Source organism: Macaca mulatta, chromosome 15 (assembly GCF_049350105.2).
Source record: "Macaca mulatta isolate MMU2019108-1 chromosome 15, T2T-MMU8v2.0, whole genome shotgun sequence".
Classification (NCBI taxonomy): domain Eukaryota; kingdom Metazoa; phylum Chordata; class Mammalia; order Primates; family Cercopithecidae; genus Macaca; species Macaca mulatta.
Window position 1 is genome coordinate 128124208 of NC_133420.1, and position 16260 is coordinate 128140467.

At 41.1% G+C, this 16260-nt stretch overlaps 1 long non-coding RNA gene across 2 annotated transcripts in view; it reads left to right on the forward strand.

Moving 5' to 3' along the window:
• LOC106993843 (uncharacterized) overlaps positions 1-15967 on the forward strand; it is a 104006-nt gene extending 88039 nt beyond the window's left edge. The window contains exons 2-5 of one of the 2 annotated variants that reach the window (XR_001440205.3): positions 3720-3894; positions 11277-11372; positions 14194-14298; positions 15426-15967. This is a non-coding gene — a long non-coding RNA (uncharacterized LOC106993843). Of the gene's footprint in view, positions 1-3719; positions 3895-11276; positions 11373-14193; positions 14299-15422 lie in introns of those variants that run through there. The other variant, XR_003723405.2, reaches the window with a different exon arrangement.
• The last annotated feature ends 293 nt before the right edge of the window (positions 15968-16260 follow it).

The following is a 16260-nucleotide window of genomic DNA, read 5'->3' on the forward strand; positions in this document are numbered from 1 at the left end:
GGGAACTAACACAGATGGTAAACACACTTAAGGCGGGAATCATGAAAACGCTTCTAAAGTTTTGAGAGTTTCCAATATAAACAAAAGGAAGTTTTTGTTTGTTTGTTTGTTTTTAGATGGAGTCTGACTCTGTCACCTAGGCTGGAGTGCAGTGGTGCGATCTCAGCTAACTGCAACCTCTGCCTCCCGTGTTCAAGCAATTCTCCTGCCTCAGCCTCCTGAGTAGCTAGGATTACAGGCATGCACCAACATGCCCAGCTAATTTTTGTATTTTTAGTAGAGATGGGGTTTCACCACGTTGGCCAGGCTGGTCTGGAACTCCTGACCTCATGATCCCCCCACCTTGGCCTCCCAAAGTGCTGGAATTACAGGTGTGAGCCACCACGCCCAGCCCAAGGAAGTTGTTTTCTATTAAAGCTATTCTGTCACTTGCTGTCCTGAAATTTTTAGTAAACAGATTTCTTCTTTTTTTTTTTCGACACGAAGTCTCACTCTTGTCCCCCAGGCTGGAGTGCAACGGCGGGATCTTGGCTCACTGCAACCTCCACCTCCTGGGTTCAAGCGATTCTCCTGCCTCAGTCTCCTGAGTAGCTGGGATTACAAGCGCCTGACACCACACCTGGCTAATTTTTGTATTTTTAGTAGAGATGGGGTTCCACCATGTTGGGCAGGCTGGTCTTGAACTCCTGATCTCAGGTGAGTCGCCTGCCTCGGCCTCCCAAAGTGCTAGGATTACAGACATGAGCCACCACGCCCGGCCTAGTAAACAGGTTTCTTCTAATACATTGACTTTATTGACATGTGCAAAATGACAGTGACATTTTTATTACATTTACATGTGGTGAAATTATGTCAGAGAAATAATATCAAATGAGATAATAAGCATAAAGTGCCTGACACATAGTAGGTGCTTATTAAATGTTAATTTCTTTCACTTGTCCTTATAGATCATAGAGTTTAAGGTATGCAAGTAAATATATATGCATGTTGATATTATGTTTGAAGTTTGTTCCTTTATCGTGTAACACTTATTTTATTGTATGACTTGGGTGTACTAAAACCTTAATTTAGCACATTAATATTATACATAAAATAATGAAACTAGGCTTAGAAAACATTAGGCAATTAAAGAGTCAATCTGAAACAGATGCAAGAGTGGGACGAAATTTACTTATTTTTGACTTAACGGTTGCCAGAATTAATGAAATCACAAATGTGCATACTTTCCTTTTCAATTTGAATTTTTAAGTGCTTATTGTTAGCAGTTAATATTAATTTCATGCTAAATGAATCACTATGAAATATGAGGGAAACTATTTTTAAGACGTGCTCATTTAAAAATGTAACTTACTACTTTCTGCAGGCAATAAAAATGTGTTACATTAGTTACAACACATCATAGTTCGTGGGAGGCATGCACTGAGTAAGAATGCATTTTTTACTGAACTAAAGAATTGGACTAAAACTGGCTTAAGGTTCTTTTGAAACTGTGTGTCATTGCTCAATGGAAAAATGACAGATTTTTATTTTCTGGGAATTCTGTTAGATTGCACAAGGATAGTTTTTTTCCTCCATTCCACAATATTCACGGAATTTTAGTAAGTAGGCAAGAGAGTTTACTCTTCTTGCCTCCTGGTCTGGTTTAGGTCCTCCCACAGCCTCTTTTTCAGAATGAAACTTGCTACTTTCTTGGGCTTACTCATTTTGACAACTATATATCTATTGATTTATGCTGCAGGAAAAGCAGACTTCAATAAATTAAAGGAAAATTCCCTTCACTCCGCTAAGCTTCACAAGGGCATAGAACATGCTTTTTTCCTTTTTTTTTTTTTTTCATCCCGTTAACCCCAGACCCTACTATAGTGCTTTGGCTGAGTTCTGCTGCCAGCCACAGAGACCTGAAATAACAGTAATTTAACCAAAATAGAAATTTGTCTTTATTATGTGAAAGAAAAATCTTGGTGAGAGGTGAAGTCAGCTGGACTTCCTGGGTTGAGCGGGAACTTGGAGAACTTTTCTGTCCTACAAGAAGATTGTAAAATGCACCAATCCGCACTCCGTAGCTAGGCTTGTAAAACTCACCAATCAGCACTCTGTGGCTAGCAAGAGGACTGTGAAATGCACTGTGCTCCGAAATCAGTGCTCTGTGAAATGCACCAGTCAGTGCTCTGTAAAATGCACCAATCAGCGCTCTGTAAAACGCACCAATCAGCGCTCTTTAAAACGCACCAATCAGCACTCTGTAAAATACACCAATCAGTGCTCTTTAAAACGCACCAATCAGTGCTCTGTAAAACGCACCAATCAGCCCTCTTTAAAACGCACCAATCAGCGCTCTGTAAAACGCACCAATCAGCCCTCTTTAAAACGCACCAATCAGCGCTCTGTAAAATGGACCAATCAGCAGGATCGTAGAAGTGGCCAATTGTGGGGAGGATTGAAAAAAGAGCACTCTCATAGGACAGAAACAGAACATGGGAGGGGACAAATAAGGGAATAAAAACTGGCCACCACCCGCCCCCACCCCTAGCCCCCGCCCCCGGCCAGCAGCGGCAACCCGTTGGGGTCTTTTTGCTGTTTCCAATAAACCTGGCTGCTGCTCCCTCTTTGGGTCGGTGCCCTCTTCCAGAGCTGTCACATTCACCGTGAAGGTCTGCGGCTCCATTCTTGAAGTCAGTGAGCCCACGAACCCAACAGCAGGAGGAGACCCAGTGGAAGGAACCAACTCTGGAAACATTGGGGTCCCAAATCACTAAGCTAAAGTGGAAGGTCAAGCTGGGAACTGCTTAGAACAAACCTGCTTCTCATGCTATATAAAGCCGCCGCTCTGCTCAGGGAGGTAAATGCCTATCTGCTTGCCTCCTTTGGCAGGACAATCAGAAACTCGACAGAATGCACGTGGCCAGACACGGTGGCTCACGCTGGTCATCTTAGCACTGTGGGAGGCAGAGTGAGTGATCACTTGTAATCGCGAGTTCAAGACCAGCCCAGCCACAGCCAACGTGGTGAAACCCCACTCCACCAAAAACGCAAAAATTAGCCGGGTGTCGTAGTGGGCGCCTGTAATCCCAGTTCCTTGGGAAGCTGAGGCAGGAGAGTGACTTGAACCTGGGGGATGAGGTTGCAGTGAGCCAAGATTGCACCACTGCACTCCAGCCTCAGTGAGGAAGTGAGATGCCATCTCAGAAAATTAAAAAAAAAAAAGCACTCATTTGTCTCTTATCTACCTATGACCTGGAAGACCCCTGCCTGCTTCGAGTTGTCCCACCTTTTTCTGGACCAAACCAATATTCATTTCACATAGGTGGATTGATGTCTCATGTCTCCCTAAAATGTATGAAACCACACCGTGCTCTGACCACCTCAGGCACCTGTCGTCAGGACCTCCTGAGGCTGTGTCATGGGTGCGTGTCCTCAACCCTGGCAAAATAAACTTTCTAAATTAACTGAGACTTGTCTCAGATATTTGGGGTTCACATTTTGGTAACCACAGAGGGATTCTGAATGGAGATGCCCGTGACGTTTGACAAATCTCCCATTGGGGCTTGGGACCAGCATGAGCCAAATTTATGGTTCAAACCAATAGGACAATTTGCTGAGGTCTGGGGGCACCCACCTCCAGAGAATCCCTGGTGTCCCGAAATTTGGTTGTGATGTAAAGTTTATTTTTATTTTGCCATACAACTCTCTCTTTTTTTTTTTTTTTTTTTTTTTTTAAGAGTCTTAACTTGCTTCCAACAAGGAAGGCAAGATGTACTGCTCCCATGCTGACGGAAGGCAGGTCACTCCTTTATGAAGTTTGAGCACACTCTCAGGAGGGAAGAAGAATTTGGGTTTTCTTTCCTTGCTTCTAGGACGGTTGAAAGCAGTCTTCAGCCTGAGACCTATCTCCAGGTCGGTATCTGAAGTGGGGTTTTGGCTTGGCTAAAGCTCAGCAACCAGCTGGCCTTAATTTCTCCTGACCGTTAGAGTGCTCAGTGATTGTATTGTTGGGTTTGTTGTTGTTTGTTCCGGTTTTTCTCCCATCAGATTTGACCAACTCTACGTGACTGGTCAAATCCGAGTGAGAATTCCAAATTATGGGTAACAAACCCTCTCTAATTTGGCTAAAATTCCTTGCAGCTGCAAAAGAGGGAGGCGGGGGAAGCAAAAATCCATGCTTGTGTTTGCTTTCTGCCTTAATACAAAAACAAATTTCTTTTGTTTACTTTTCTTCCAACCTGGACTTCCTTCCCCCTTTGCCATCTGCAGTACCAAAAAAAAAAAAAAAAAAAAAAAAACCATTCTAGAAAAGGCTTCTAATGACTGGAACCTCTTTAAAGAATTCAGAACAAAGGTGTCACTCAGCCCTTTTGGGCTGTTCTATTTTCTTTGTGGACTTTCAAGAGTCATGGGCAGATTCTTCTTAGGTCTAGAGTGCTGTTTTCCTCTATTGCATGGCCTGGCCTCTTTCGCTTTGGGGGTACCAGAGATGACCTTGTACTGTGAGAGGATTTGCCCTTGGCGTGTGTAATGGCGGACAAGAGCTACAAAAGAGGGGTGGCTGAGCACAGTTTACAGGAAGTGGTCTTAGCTGTTGTTTTTTATTTCTCTCCTAGAAAGATGTTTAAGGATCCTAATTCTAGTTAGGAGATGCATTCTAAAGGGTCTTCTCTATTGCCTTTTCTCCCGAAATTAATCTTGATTCAGTTCGTCTGTATGCATTTGCGTGAGGAACTGAACTGTTGTTTTCATAGGTAAATGAGAGATTGAGTTTTCTTCAGTACCAAAGAGAAAGAGCATTTGCTTCTCCCAGCTGAAAGGTGCCCCTAGGTGATGGAGGGGGAGGGGCTCATGTGCAGTGGCCCTACAGGGAAATCCCCAACAAAAATTAATTTTAAAAAAAGGCCTGCCCAGGAAGCACATATAAGGGCTGATCATTCAGCATTTTGATCCCTCTCAGAGGCCAGGGATGTCTGGAGAGAGAAAACAAGACACGTGAAAGGGTGGAAATAACTCTGTGGTGACACACTGTGGAGTCCTGCCCACAAGCAGCACATATCAATCCACCACGCAAAAACCTAGGCCACAGCTCACAGCTCGGTTCCTCCTTTTAAGAAAAGAAGTGGGAAACCATAATCTAAGAATGAGGAGAAAACAAGGAGAATGACCCCCTTTCGAGCACTTTGTAGATTTATAGCACCCCTACTTGCCATAGTCTATGTAAAATGGAACTAATATGGTCTTTATGCACAATTACTTTAAGGAAAAAGAGCCCTAAGGTTGATCTGCAAGCTGTAGAGTTCCTAAGTTCTTTCTTCATCTATTTTCTCTTCTTTTTTCCTCTATTTTCTTTTCTTTTTTTCTCTATTTTCTTTACTTTTTTTTTGAGACAGAGTCTCGCTCTCTCGCCCAGGCTGGAGTGCAGTGGCGTGATCTCAGCTCACTGCAAGCTCTGCCTCCCCGGGTTCACACCATTCTCCTGCCACAGCCTCTCGATTAGCTGGGACTACAGGCACCTGCCACCACGCCTGGCTAATTTTTTGTATTTTTTAGTAGAGACGGGGGTTTCACTGTGTTAGCCAGGATGGTCTCTATCTCCTGACCTCATGATCCACCTGCCTCGGCCTCCCAAAGTGCTGGGATTATAGGCATGAGCAACTGTGCCCGGTTATTTTATTTTCTGCCTGCTTTAAATCTGCTGTTATTTTTCTATTAAGATAAAAACCACTGTTTGAATCCAACAGGTTTTTTGTTTGCAAGCCAGTGAATTTGTATTTATCTCACGGTTAAAAGTTCTGAAGTAAAAGCTATAGGGTGTATGTGTGTGTGTGTGTGTGTATTTAAAAGATATTTATAATTTCATGTTTAATTGGCAATTAAATCAAATTTCCCTCTAGCACACCAGACTTTTTCTCTTTGTACCATATGATGTAAATCTTGCTATTTGATTTTCACCTGAGTTGGTTCCTTTAATATGCAAATTTAAGGCTACTTAGCTGACAACTGGCTAGGGTAGTGAAAACAGGTTATCAAGAATTTGAAGGTTGGGCACAGTGGCTCATGCCTATAATCCCAGCACTTTCGGAGGCCAAGGTGGGCGGATCACCTGAGGTCAGGAGTTTGAGACCAGCCAGGCTAACATGGCGAAACCCCATTTCTACTAAAAATGCAAAAATTAGCCAGGCATCATGGTGCACACCTGTAATCCCAGCTACTCGAGAGGCTGAGGCAGGAGAATCGCTTGATCCTGGGAGGCAGAGGTTGCAGTGGGCTGAGATTGTGCCACTGTACTTCAGCCTGAGTGACACAGCGAGACTCTGTCTAAAAAAAAATAAAAAAAGGAAAAAAAGAAAGAAAGAAAAGAAAAAAGAATTTGGAAGTCTAAGATAGGAAAAGAAAAAGCTCTTACGAATCTATGAGATGTATTTCTATCGACATGCCTAACACATCTATGTATTTATGTGTTGTGTACACAGTGTTTCACTACTGAAAATATATAAAGGAACTCCAATTAATTGGCTTAAGAAAGTAAAGGTGGTTGAACCAAATATTTTATCAGGAAAAAAGAAGACTAGTCAAATGCTTTTTCAAGTTTACATAAATTAAGTAAAATCTTTTAATAAACTAGCTTTGAAATTATTGGTGGACCGGGCGCGGTGGCTCAAGCCTGTAATCCCAGCACTTTGGGAGGCCGAGACGGGCGGATCACGAGGGCAGGAGATTGAGACCATCCTGGCTAACACGGTGAAACCCCGCCTCTACTAAAAAATACAAAAAACTAGCTGGGCAAGGTGGCACGCGCCTGTAGTCCCAGCTGCTCGGGAGGCTGAGGCAGGAGAATGGCGTAAACCTGGGGGGCAGAGCTTGCAGTGAGCTGAGATCCGGCCACTGCACTCCAGCCTGGGCGACAGAGCGAGACTCCGTCTCAAAAAAAAAAAAAAAAAAAAAAAAAAAAAAAGAAATTATTGGTGAAGTAATGTTAGAAATGGGAATTGCCAGTATATATTTTTGTTTGCATTTGTTAATCAAGCAATTTCATGCTTATCTCTGCCAAATCCTATAGGGTGTCAAAATTTGGCATAGGGGCTACAAAATTACAGACCCAGCCCCAGCCCAAGACAGAATGATCTTTGCTTATGTAATTTTTTTTTTTTTCAGACAAAGTCTTTCTCTGTTGCCCAGTTTGGAGTGCAGTGGTGTGATCTCAGCTCACTACAACCTCCACTTTCCAGGCTCAAGTGATTCTCCTGCCTCAGCCTCCCAGGTAGCTGGGATTACAGGCACCAGTCACCACACCCAGCTAATTTTTGTATTTTTAGTAGAGATGGGGTTTCACCATGTTGGCCAGGCTGGTCTTGAACTCCTGACTTCCAGTGATCCGCCTACCTCAGCCTCCAAAAGTGCTGGGATTACAGGCATGAGCCACTGCACCTGGCTGTAAGTTTAATAAATAAGACATAGATATAGGTTTAATGAAAATAGCTACATCTTAAATTTAGTAAGATTACCATAACTTCTAATCTTGTGACTTTAGGCAGTCTAGTCCACAAGCAGTAAGGTTTGTTTTGGGAAAGGACTGTTATCATCTTTGTTTCAAAGCTAAACTGTAAACTAAGTTCCTCCCAAAGTTAGCTCAGCCTATATCCAGGAATAAACATGAACAGCTTGGAAGTTAGAAGCAAGATGGAGTCAGTTAGGTCAGATTTTTTCACTATGTTAGTTATAATTTTGCAATGGCAGTTCCATAACTTTAAATGAAGACTATTGTAGTTTTCATAAATAATCTAGGTAAATGATTAAAATACAATAATTAACCAAATGTAATGGGATAAATACTTGTAGACAAACTCATCATAATTTGGAATCTAAAATTATATTAAATTAAATAATAGATATTTCATTATTTGGGTATTTTCCAATAAAACTATATTATAGGAAAACATTATTTCAAAAAAGTGTGTCCTTTTTAAAAAGGTGAACAATTTTTGTCTAATTCAAACCTTATATAAATGGTACATATAAAACAAGGTAAAAGGAGCCAGGAAATAAGAGAGAGGTAATGCAGGTTGTAAAAATAAAGAGGGTTTTTTTTTGGTAAGAAGCTTAAAGATAAATAATTGTATATGAGAAAGAATCTTGTATGGTAAATTTAGTCCTAAAATAAAATGACTGGTTGTTTAACAAAGAGGGATGTTCAGGACAAACCAGAAAGTCTAAGCATGTCATGAATAGTCTGTGTAAGTCACAATAAGAGGATTTATATTAAAAAACCCAAAACTTTTATATGATCAAATTGTCTATTAATTAAAGGGAAATTGCAGTGTTCTTTCTAGAGATTGGGCTTGATGTAAAAAAAAAAAAACAAAAAAAAACCACAAAAAACCACTTATACACTAAACAGTTGGTTAGAACAATGGATTTTTTTTTTTCTCAGGAGTCTCACTGTGTTGCCAGGCTGGAGTGCAGTGGCACAATCTCAGCTCACTGCAACCTCCACCTTCTGGGTTCAAGCGATTCTCCTGCCTCAGCCTCCCAAGTAGCTGGGACTATAGGCACGCACCACCACGCCCAGCTAGTTTTTGTATTTTTAGTAGAGACAGGGTTTCTCCATATTGGCCACAATAGTCTTGATCTCTTGACCTCGTGATCTGCCCACCTCGGCCTCCCAGAGTGCTGGGATTATAGGCATGCACCACCATGCCCGGTCAGAACAATGAAATTTTCTTTTTTTTTTTTTTTTTTGAGATGGAGTCTTGCTCTGCCGCCCAGGCTGGGGTGCAGTGGCCGGATCTCAGCTCACTGCAAGCTCCGCCTCCCAGGTTTACGCCATTCTCCTGCCTCAGCCTCCCGAGTAGCTGGGACTACAGGCGCCTGCCACCTCACCCGGCTAGTTTTTTGTATTTTTTAGTAGAGACGGGGTTTCACCGTGTTCGCCAGGATGGTCTTGATCTCCTGACCTCGTGATCCGCCCGTCTCGGCCTCCCAAAGTGCTGGGATTACAGGCTTGAGCCACCGCGCCCGGCCAGAACAATGAAATTTTCTTGAGGGGTTGACTTACTTTTAATAAATTACAAGAGATTTTTTTTTCTTTTTTTTTTTTTGAGACAGAGTCTTGCTCGTCGCTCAGGCTGGAGTGCAGTGGCATGATCTTGGCTCACTGCAATCTCCACCTCCCAGATTCAAGTAATTTTCCTGCCTCAGCCTCCCGAGTAGCTGGGATCACAGGCACGTACCACCATGCCCGGCATATTTTTTGTATTTTTAGTAGAGAGGGGTTTCACCATGCTAGCCAGGCTGGTCTCAAACTCCTGATCTCATGATCCACCCGTGTTGGCCTCCCAAAGTGCTGGGATTACAGGTGTGAATCACTGTGCCCAGCCTAGAGATGTTAATTTTTTTTTTAACCTGATTTTCAACTTTTATTGCACCTTGCCATTTTCGGTTTTCTCTCCTCTTTGAAACGTTGAGATATAGTAACACTCTCCAACTCATCTTTCAAGTAATATAAGGTTTTTTTCCTCAATTTCTGTTTGTTGTGGCCTGATGCTAACAATATTTTCTTAAAGGTGTAAGGGAAATGTTTTCTTCCAACATAATATTCTGTGCAGTGCAGAAGCTCTTCTCTTTTGCCTTTTAGGAACTGGCCTAATAGGTTTTATGGTTTATTGAAACAATTCCTATGCCATTATTATTAAGTTTTTGGTTTCCTTAGGAAAAAAAAAGAGATTAAAATGTATTTTTTTAAATTAAGGTTATTACATCCTTGTATCTTTCTGTATGGGCTTTTAAAATCCTTTTGACATTGAGTTACAGGGCTTCCAGTACTGGGTCTAAAAGGACACCAAATCCTGCTAAATCTTAAACTCTGACAGCAATTAAAGCCTCATCTTCAGGCCTCATAGAAAATATCTATCAAAACAAACTGCATTCCTGAGACACAGGGTCAGAAATTAAAGCTATTCCACAACTCAAGGATCGGGGACTATTGCAGAAGATGTGGGTGTGTGAGAGGGTAAGGGCCAATTTTGAGAGATAAGATAAGGTCAGTTTTCCTGTAAATTAACCATTAATGTTAAAGGCACTCTGATGCAAGACCATCATATGCACCACTCTGTCAGATTAACAAGGTTTTCTTGAAGCATTAACCACCTCCTTAATAAAGGTTATGAAGGTTATAAAAGGCTTATGTAGGTTATATCTTATGGTCAAGATAAAAATCTTATAGATTGTTCATAAAATTTTGAAAAAAATTTAGTTGGCTTCATGCTGTTTTTATTAGGACTTATTGTTTGAAAAATTAAGTCTCCTCTCTCAAAGAATGAAGGTTTTCACCTTTTTTGGAAATTCTTGAGTTATCACTTTGGTCAAATGAATGACTTATTTTACAGTGATGTGTGATATCAAGTGTTTTAAACCTTTGATATTTGACAAACTTTCTAAAATCAAATGATAAATGTCTTTTTCTGATCTAATCCCTAAAGTCCAAAAATGACATAATTTGGCTTATTGGTATAAAAATTATACAGGAAACATTGTCAAATGTGAAATGGTGTTTAGTTTTCTTTGGGCTGTATTTGTATAATTATGTTATTGGTATATGTTCCAAAATTAGGGGAAACGCCTATGATTCTGATATGTCTTACTGTACATTATCAGTAATAATTATAATTGTTAAGTTAGATTATTATGTGCCACAGAGGTAACAAATTTCCTTGTCAACTGTGTCTTTGACTATGGCTGCCCTAAAACTTTTTGTCATCCTCAGACAATTGTCTCATTTTGGTCCTCTTTAGAAGGTGGCTTTATAATCAGCTATAAAACTCTAACAGGTGCTCTTGAATATAAGTTTCTGATAACTTTGGAAAGTGTGACATCAGAATAGGAGAAAAACTTTTGGGATTCATGGAGAACTGAAATGTTTATGAATATCAAGCAGAACAGAAATTAACTACATGGATTGAACTAATAGAAAACTAAAGTAATCTTTTTGACTTTTTGCTTACAACATTTCTCATCCTTTGTTTTGTTTCTTTAGAGTCAGAGAAACTTTTTTTGAGCTATTAACAGCTTTTAACAATTTAGTACACTTCTGTGAACAAAATTTAGAACATATTTGTTTCTGTCTACCTGATTTCTCCAGAATTTGGAAACCATTTGTGAATATTCTTAACTTATGGCAATATAGTTATTTGCATAAGTGCAATAAGAATATGTCTTCATTTATAACAGAACACAATTGGTGAAACTGGTTATTTTACCTAGGCTTTGACTGGAATGATGTGCTTTCCTTTAAGGAATCAAACTTGACTTATGGAGCCAATAAAAGCCCCTTGGGAAAACAGGCCTCATACCTTGTTTACACAGCCCCTGTACAGGGTTCGTGACCTGTGGTAAGTAAATAATGTAACTTTCTGACAGGCCCAGGAGCCCCAAGTTTATCTTGGAACCTTAGAAGTAGAGAAATTCACCAACTCATAGGTATTTGATGGTACAAATCCATGGCTGGGCTTTAAAAAAGTCTTATCTGAGATTCCTTCTATGGAACAAAGTTCCATCAAAGGCAATTTAAAAGGCTATGTAAACAAATAATTATTCTTGCTCCACTGTATACAAATTGTCATTTCAAGTGTAATAAAGCAAATCAGTCCTACCATGATTTGGCTGTAGTAAAAATGGGAAACTGGAGAGAGAAAAATTATGTTTCAAAAACTATAGCACACCTGTTGTTACATTTGAGTCTTGCCTAATGCTTTCCAATTTTTATTATTTTCTATAGTTTGGGCTGAATTCTAATTTTCCTTGGCTATAAGTCTTCAAAATCATGTTTTCATTTTTTCCTTCTTTTACCCCCCATTTTTCCTAATTTGGAGTCACTGAAAATTAAGCTGCACTTTTGTGAAGCCCTGCAAACTGAAGCTAGACAACTTAAACTTCAGAAGAAAATAACAGCAACCTATTTACATACATAATCCACTTTCATGCCTACCTACTGATGTATGCACTTCAGAATCATATGGCCTGTACCCATTTTCCAAGCTTGTTCTTTTGTTTGTTGTTGTTTTCTTCCCTTTCCTCCTGCTATTTTCTCTTCATAAAACATAACATTTCACAACCTGGTAAAAATGAACTTTCCTAATAACTCGGGACCTACCCATTGAGGAATAAACCATGCTAGCCATCAGAGATCAGACAAAAGTTGAGACCAGAGACTCATTTTCTTCTAAAATTACTTCTACTAAATATTTCTAAAAAGAAAAGGGGGGAAATATGGAAGGAAAATAAATCTGGGGGCCCCAAGATCACTAAGGTAAAGGGAAAAGTCAAACTGGGAACTGCTTAGGGTAAACTTGCCTCCCATTCTATTCAAAGTCACCCCTCTGCTCACCGAAATAAATGTATATCTGATTGCCTCCTTTGGAGAGGGTCAACAGAAACTCAAAAGAATGCACCCATTTGTCTCTTATCTACCTATGACCTGGAAGCCCCCTCCCCACTTCAAGTTGTCCCACCTTTGCTTTGAGTCATCCTGCCTTTCCTGGACCAAAACAATATTTATCTTACATATGTTCACTGCTGTCTCATGTCTTCCTAAAATGTATAAAACCAAACTGTTCTGATCACGTTGGGCACATGTCATCAGGACCTCTGAGCCTGTGTTATGGGTGTGAGTCCTCAACCTTGGCAAAATAAACTTTCTTTTTTTTTTTTTGAGATGGAGTCTTGCTTTGTCACCCAGGCTGGAGTGCAGTGGCACGATCTCGGCTCACTGCAAGCTCTGCCTCCTGGGTTCACGCCATTTTCCTGCCTCAGCCTCCCCAGTAGCTGGGACTACAGGTGCCGCCACCTCGCCTGGCTAGTTTTTTGCATTTTTAGTAGAGGTGGGGTTTCACTGTGTTAGTCACCATGGTCTCGATCTCCTGACCTCGTGATCCGCCCGCCTCGGCCTCCCAAAGTGTTGGGATTACAGGCGTGAGCCACTGTGCCCTGCTGGCAAAATAAACTTTCTAAATTAACTGAGACCTGTCGCAGATATTTGAGGTTTTTGCAATTATAAAGTCCAGAGTTAGGCAAGCCAGGTAACTCTCATGATTACTGGGGACCCAGGGTCCTCCTTTTTTTTCTTTTTTCTTTTTCTTGTTTTCTTTCTTTCTTTCTTTTTTTTTTTTTTTGAGACAGCGTTTCACTCTTGTTGCCCAGGCTGGAGTGCAATGGCGCGATCTTGCCTCACTGTAACCTCTGCCCCCCAGGTTCAAGTGATTCTCCTGCCTCAGCCTCCCAAGTACCTGGGATTACAGACATGCGCCACCATGCCTGGTTAATTTTGTATTTTTTTTAGTAGAGATGGGGTTTCTCCATGGTAGTCAGGCTGGTCTCAAACTTCTGACCTCAGATAATCCACCCGCCTTAGCCTCCCAAAGTGCTGGGATTACAGGCATGAGCCACTGTGCCCAGCCCTTTTTTTTTTTTTTTTTTCTCTGCCATCCTCATTCCATGACTATCATCTTTAAGAGTTGTTTACAGTCCAGGATGACTGGAACTTAAGCCCTTCAGCCCTTATTCTAACTAGGAAGCAGGAGAGAGGGGAAGAAGGCTAAATATCTCCTGGCCTCTGGTCTTTCCACCTTTTCTCTCTCATTGGCGACAGCTGAGTTGCTGGCCACCCCTAGTCAGAATGGAGTCTGGGGAAGGTGGTCCCTTTTATTGGGCACATTGCCATGCTAAATAAAAGCAGTGTTCTGATACTAACAAGGGGAGGAAGTGGTAAAATGAGATGAATAAAAACAATGTAATGAGTTTTTCATGAAATAAAACTTATTCAATTTAGAAGACTGCTCTTTGAGACTTTTTTCCTTCATCTTAAAGTTAAAAATACATTTCTTAAAAAATGAAATTATAATTATGGCAGACTTTTTTCTCCTAAGGTCTTTACTTGACCAAATAAAAAGTTGTTAACTCTGTTAACTTCTAATATTATGGACATTTTACTGGCCCCCTCCACTCCAAATCCAAAATTCTAGACAACTCCTGCTTTCTTTTAACTCTAAAATACTTAGATCTGTGTCTTTCATACAGCCTAGCTTTGTGCTTTATGCTTGGTAGTGATCGTGTGCAGAACATGCCACTCCTAAATATGGCATACTGACATTTGAAAACATGGCAGAAGCTGGAAGGTCACTCTCACCTTCTCTCCTCTCCTTTCTCCTGATGCAGGTCATAAAACCTTGGAATGATTTTCTGAACTTTCCATGAAGCAGGTCCTAAGACCCTCATGTAAGAAGTGCTGCCTATATCCACAGTACTGTATCCACCGGAAAGGTACTTTCTTATCTCTGAAGACTGAAGGGTTACAGAGAAAAATCTGAACAAATAAACCTTGCTAAATTCTCCCCCAGTTTATTCCCATCTTTGTTCAACTATATCTCCCCACAACTGTCACTCTTCATGAAACCCAGCATAGAAACACACAAGTTTAACAGCTGCTCTGGGTCTTCCTTTCCTTAGGAAGGCTCCTATGTCATGGGAAACTTACATGCAACATCTATGCTTTGCTCTTGTTAATCTGTCTTTTATCATGGAGGCCTCAGCCATGAACCTAGGATGGGTACGGAAAAGCTATTTTTTGTTCCCTATAGTAATCTCGCATTAGGTGTCTATTGATTAATTTATCAATTAAATTAGGCTCAGTCAAAGTGCTGATGCCCAGTGACACAATGAAGAGCTGCCACCTCCAGGTTCTTAGTCAGGGCTTGCTTTGCAGTGAGGGAGAGAAACTCACTGAAGTCAGCATAGGTAAAGGGGTGATTGTTGCAAGGATATGGGGGAATCTTGTGGACCACTAAGAACAGAAAAAAAAATATAGTCAGTTTACCTTAAAATTGGGCTTAAAAATAAAAAATAAGGAATGGAAGCTCCCCTCTCTCTCACAGAATAAATAATAGCCTTTCAACCTCATTTTGCTTTTCTCTGCCAGCCAACTTTCTTTGCTACTTACATTTTTTTCTTCCCCCCATAACTCCAGTTGGCATGAGGGCTTTAGCTCCTGTTGTATAGAGGTGTTACAGTCTCTCAGTGTTGCAATTCCAAATTCCCCAGCAATAGTTTGATTCGTTCAGCTAGGGTCAGGCTACCATCCCTGGTTCAATTAGCTGTGGCTAGCAATGGAGGCTCTAGTACAAACATGTCCTCCTAGGTGCATTCTTTCAGCAGAGCCTAGGGAGTGAGCATGTCAGGGGTAGAAGGGGCAGATTCCCTGCAGCATTTATAATACATTTCCCTTTTTCCATGAATTTCCATCCCTGCAGCCATCCCTTCCTTGGCCTATTCCCCTTCGGGGTGGCAGATCAAAGCCCTGCACTATTATCTGCTCCATTTCTCAAAGTGTTTCTGGCACAAAAAAATTCTCATTGTTCTCTTCTCTAATTCAACTGACATTTCCTCAGCAGGAATGGTTTAATGGGAAAGTAATGTGGTGATGAGAGTGTAGAAGCCTCTGGGATCACCTTACCCTGTGCCCTATCTCCAAGTCATCAGCCCGGCCAGGAGCAAGAACACTGTAAGTACGAAGCCACTGTGAATGGAGTTGAAGTCAGGTTCCACCCTCCACTAGAAGAGATGGCTCTGTGCGTGAGTTCCTGTATCTGTGAAAGTAGAGTATTATCACTGTGGATTACATAAGATCACTGTGAGAATCAAAGGAAATAACCCAGGCTAAGGAGTTAGCCCAGTGCCTGGAACTTCAACATGCATTATTCACAACTGAGGCACAAGAGGCAAATATCAAAGCCATGGACAAGATAGTGTTAAGGGCGTGATGGCACGTGCCTGTAATCCCAGCTACTCGCGAGGCTGAAGCACAAGAATCGCTTGAACCAGGGAGGCGGAGGTTGCGGTGAACTGAGCTGAGATCATGCTACTGCGCTCCAGCCTGGGCCACCGAGTGAGACTCTGTCTCAGAAAAAAAATTTGAAAAAAGAAAGAAAGAAAAGATAATGTTAAATGTTGGGGTGCCAAATAAGGACTGGAAACCAGGTGGGTGGTGTCTGAACTAATTCTGGAAGTAGGAGTCTTGGTGCAATGGTTTCCACAACGTGGATTCTAAGACAGTTGATTCTGTTTGTTGAACTTTGAAGGAAGGTTTGATAATGTCAGGAACTTGGCAGCACTCAGCCAATTGTGTTGTTTTCCTCTAGAATGTAAAGATTTAATGTAAACAATGTAATAATTTTCACCTAAATAGGCCATTTTTCATTTTTGCTACATGATTTGTGATTGGGTTCT